The sequence below is a fragment of the Marmota marmota genome, unplaced genomic scaffold (genome assembly GCF_001458135.2).
Source record: "Marmota marmota marmota unplaced genomic scaffold, marMar, whole genome shotgun sequence".
In the NCBI taxonomy this organism is placed as follows: Eukaryota; Metazoa; Chordata; class Mammalia; order Rodentia; family Sciuridae; genus Marmota; species Marmota marmota.
The window spans coordinates 13301294-13306425 of NW_026000019.1; positions in this window are offsets into that span (position 1 = coordinate 13301294).

Consider the following 5132-nt stretch of genomic DNA (forward strand, 5'->3'; position numbering starts at 1 on the left):
GGGGGCGCGGGTCCTCAAGCGCGCCCCCCCGCACGCCGCGGCCTGCCCCCGGGAGTCCGCCCTGCCCAGGCTCTCGATCGAATCCCGGCCTCCGCGACCCTCCGACCGGGGTTCACCCGGCTCTGTCCTCCTCTGGGTCCCCAGAGACCGCTCTGCCTCGCCGGCTGCCACCGCGGGCGTTTTGAACAATTCTGGACCACGTGTGTGCAGGGCGGTAACGTGCACACGGACACCCGGGCTGACCAGCGAAGGGCTTGTGTGGCTATTGGATTTAACACACGCGCACACATACTTACGCACACACGCACACACACACACACACACACACACACAGCTTAAAACACGTTAGGCCGAATGTGAATTCCTGGCAGACATAATGCAAGTCCCAGGGCTGGGACGAGTTCTCCGCAGAAATCCTCTGACCCCTCATCAGATACTCGCCGCCTCCTGACAGCAGGCGCCCGAAGCCCACCCCGCCAGCCCTGGGCCCAGTCTTTCTCGGGATCCCAGCCCCGCGACTTCGCCACCTCGAATTTCGTTCTAGAGTTGAAGCTAGGTGTTTCTTTCCAGCCTCGTGGGATCCCGCTTGGGCGGAAAGGGAGGCTGCTGGCCCTCCCCGCCTTCCAGAGCGTTCCCTGCCCTTTCCTCTGGCCTGGTCCTCAAACTGGTCACACCTGCCCACCTTTCAGGGCTGGTGAGGGAGGAGCACAGGGCTGGGGGCGGGGTGACGTGGCCGTCTGCGCCGCTTAGAATTTGTCTCCAGAGGTCACAGTGACTTCTGTGTGTCCTGGTGCCGGGCTGAAGTCAGATCTTCCTCGGTTAACCTGCAAGCTGACTCTAGGGCGTGAGACAGAATATGTGCAAGGAAAAAAAAAAGCAGAGACCTGGTGATAATTTCAGTGTTTACCCAAAATATTTTCTACAGAAATATATCCAGTAAACCAACACAGGTAGATGTCCGCTTCATTAGCAACCAAAGACTTGCAAAGCAAAACAAGAAAGTACACACCTCTTTTTTGTTAAGTGGTCAGTGGGGAAGAAATTGCAGCGTTCAGAGCCGGTGAAGAAGCCTAGAAACTGGTACTCTCACAAATATTGCTGATGTGCTTATAAACTCTTAATATCCGTTTGGAAAGCAATTTGGCAATATGTATCACACCTATAAATTTTTCAAACCTTTTAGCTCATGTAATTTCACTTTTGAGTGACTACTCCACGACAATAATTTAGAATTTTTTTTAAAGTTTCATGCATGAAGATGTTTATTACAGTATTAAGTTTTGGAGAAAAATAGCCTAAATGTGTAACAAAGGATAAGTGACTTACATCAGATGTTAAATTTGCTTGACACTATTTTATACACTCCTTGAAACTAATTGTAAAATCTAGCAACATGGGAATGCTTGTGAAATATTAATTTTTAAAAAATCAGGATGAAATAATGTATGATTCTAGGTGTATGGGGTGTAAAAATCATACATTTAAATAGTTAAGTACACTGAACATAGTTAAATATAAATACATATTGTTTGTTATATGTGGGGAAACTAGAAAAAAATTTCCTGGTAGAGCTGCAAAGAGGAGAAATACCTTCAAGGGCGTTTTGACAATATGTTTTATAGCCTAAAAGTATGACAGATTTGATTCAATCCATATAGGAATGTGTTCAAAGAAAATAATCAAGAACATTTATAAATATGAGGTTACAAGGATGTTTATAACATTTTAAAGAGAATATGCTAGAGATTAGGGGTATAGCTTAGGGGTAGAGCACATGAGAACTCGGGTTCAATCTCCAGTACCAAAAATTAATGAATGAACGACTAATCTAAATATCCAGCAAAAGGGATTATTAGATAAATTAAATAGAATATAAGATTAGTCATTAGAAATAATATGATTAGGATACTTAATAATGTAGAAAAGTGTTGAAGATATTAAGAAATGGGAAAAACAGTATGAACTTTAAGAACTTAAAAAAAAAGAATGAAGAAGGAACATATATAGAAAAAGAAAGTCTAATATGTAAAAGTGATGATCTGTACAGTGGATATTTTTATTTTATTTTACTTTTTCAATGAGCATAGTATTTTAAAAAGCAGGAAAAAAACAAAGTTATTTTTTAAACATTAGGATAACAGAAAAATATCTCAAAATACTATTCCAAGTATATTTTTAAAAAGCGTATCGGGAAGCATTTTGTTCTACTTTTCTCTATTCCAGGTTTTCTGCAGGGGGGCTCTTTTTGCAGTGGCATTAGTGAGAGATGACATGCAGTGACATGTACAGCAAATATGGCAATCACTTTTATAATTTAAAATCATATCTAGAACTACTCCCTGCAGTGCCTGTATAAACCTGCTGGGGTCCTGCCCTCTCCTCGTTTGCATGTCACGAGCCTGTCACCAGGTAAGGAACAGCATCACTGAGGTGGGGATTCTCCTGGGCTGGGGGCTAACCCAGGGGGGCCAGTTCACCTCTACCCCTGGGCAGAGGAGCCTTGGGAAATCACTTGGCTCTCAGTTTTTGAATCTGTGGGCAGCGGCTCCCCAGCCCGCCTTGAGCCCCCCAGGACTACTCAGCTCAGCCAATAAACGCCCCTCCCACCGGCATGTGCCTCCTGGTAGGAGCTGGTCCCATTCCCAGGTCTTCCAACAACATCTGCACCTGTGAAGTCCCCTCCCCTCCCCCAGGAGGACTCAGTTTTCCCTTTTGTCAACAGGAAAAACCAATCAAGAAGCTTTCCTTGATGGAGCTCATATTTTTGTGCAGCAATGCATGATAGTAACAGTAATAACGTAACAGTACATGGGGGTCGTAATAACAACCACTATTTATTGAAAGTGTTTAACTATACCAAGCGCTGGTGCCTGGGGACAGAGCTCCATGGGGGAGCACTTGCCTACCAGGCACCAGGTCCTGGGGTCCCTCCCTAGCACTGCAGAAACAAAAACACCAAGCACCAAGGTAAGTGCTTCTGGGGGCATAATCCCATAATCCTCAGGGCAGTCCAACATTGGGTGGACAATGGGTCCACAGGGGGCTAAGCTAGCCCCTTGAGAAGGGGGGGGGTGGTTGAATCCTGTGGATGTCAGAACATCTGTGCTGGTCAGTGGCCTGGAAAGGTCCCCGGTGGACTCAGTTTGGATTTTGATCTCTGAGCTGATTCCCCAAGCCTGCCTCACCAAGCCCATCCAGGGCCACTGGTGACCTTCAGGAACTACGGTCCTCAGAGCCTTGTCTTTGGGGTAGGATCCACTGGTGAGTGGGCACCAGAGGATGGATCAGTGTGATGTGATGTTCAGACTCTCTGTCAGAAAAGTTGATCAATAGCCAGTACAAAGAATCTAGTAGACATTTATACATTACATTTCTGGGAACCAGACCCAACATGTCAGTGGATCCAATTCTGAGGGGAGAAACCCAATTTAGGAAGATGATTATTGCTTACATTTGTCCAGCACTTGATATTTTACGAAGTTCTTCTACATATTTTATCTCATTTGATCTTTATAATTATGCCTGGGACTGGGTAGGATTCTCAGGAAACAGAGAGGTTAAGTGGTTTGCCCAAGGTCACACAGCTAATAAGTTGCAGAGCTGACTGGAAATTAAATCCAGCCTTCTGATTCCTGATGTACTTTTAACTCTGCACAGAAGACTTGTGTATCTTTTAACCCTTGCATTTTAAGAGCTTCCCAGAGTAGGCAAGTTTACCTTTGGATGCCAGGAATCCTGAACCCCAACTGCCTTCTCCACTGAGGAAAGAATCCCACCCTCCTGCTCCCATCACCCATCTCTAATCATCTTGTCCTCATTCCTCTCAAACCCTCTTTCATCATTTGCATTTTGAAACTGTTTCCTTAATTATTCTCCTGCTGTTGGAAACCTGCTCCCCCCACCCCCGGCTTCTTGGCATCCTTTGATTTATCTCTGTCTGGATAACAGCTCCCCGATTCTCCTTGGGGAATTCAATTTTCATTCATTTTTCTGTGGGGCTAGATTGATATAGACCCTCTGCCCCGGTCCATATTACTCATCCCAGCCGCGAGGACCAGGGAGCCCGGCCCCCTGCCCCACCCCCGGGGAGCTTCTGTCTTGTTCAGGGAGCCACAAGGAGTTCTCCAATAAAAGGACAGGGGCCTTTGCTCTTCCCCATCTGTCCACCCAGTCCTTTCAGTCATTTGTCACAGGCCCCTTTGGTGGACCCACCACTTTGTCATTTGTCTCCTCTTCCCAGAACCTGGCGGGGATGGCTCCCTCCAGGATGCTCATCCGAAGGCGATGAGTGCTCCTCTTCAACCTGTGTCCTTGACACAGGGACAGAAGGGGTGTGGAGAGGAGGTGGCTCAGCCCTAGAAGATCCTGACTCAGTAAGTGGCTGAGAAACAGGACAAGACAAGGACACTCAGGTCCTTGGAGGGACCAGGAAAGCGCTGGCCCGACCTCTGCCTCTGTACCGTCTGTTGTACCCTCAGGTCCCTCCAGGCAAGGCCCACTCTTACCTCCATTTTGCAGATGAGGAAAGTGAGTCACAGGGACCAAGTGATATGGCCCAGGAGCACAGGTGGACGCCAGGGTGTGCCTACAGGCCAACTGGCTCTGCCTTGCCGGCACCACCAGCCTCGTCAAATAGCTTCTTTGGTTTTGTTTGTTTGTTTGTTTCTTCTGGGGATTGTACCCAGGGGCATGGGTCCTTTTTATCCTTTTTTAAATTTTGAGACAGGGTCTTGCTGAGTTGTCCAGGCTGGCCTCGAGCTCGCAAGCTTCCTGCCTCAGCCTCCTGAGTGCCACCACAGCTGACTATCGAATAGCTCTTATTTGGAGGTCCCTGGGCATGGCCAGATGGTTGGTCCATGCAGAGCACATGACCCAGCAAAGCTGAGTTCTCTGCGCCCATCTGTGCATCCATCTCACCTCTTGGCCCCTGTGCAGTCAGGAGCTAGGGAATGAATCTGAGCATTTGGTTTTGTTCTAATTTCAGAGTTAGTTCTTTTTTTTTTTTTTTTGGTGCTGGGGATTGAACCCAGGGGCGCACGACCACTGAGTCACATCCCCAACCCTACTTTGTATTTTATTTTGAGACAGGGTCTCACTGGTTGCTCAAAGCCTTGCTTTTTTCTTTTTCTTTT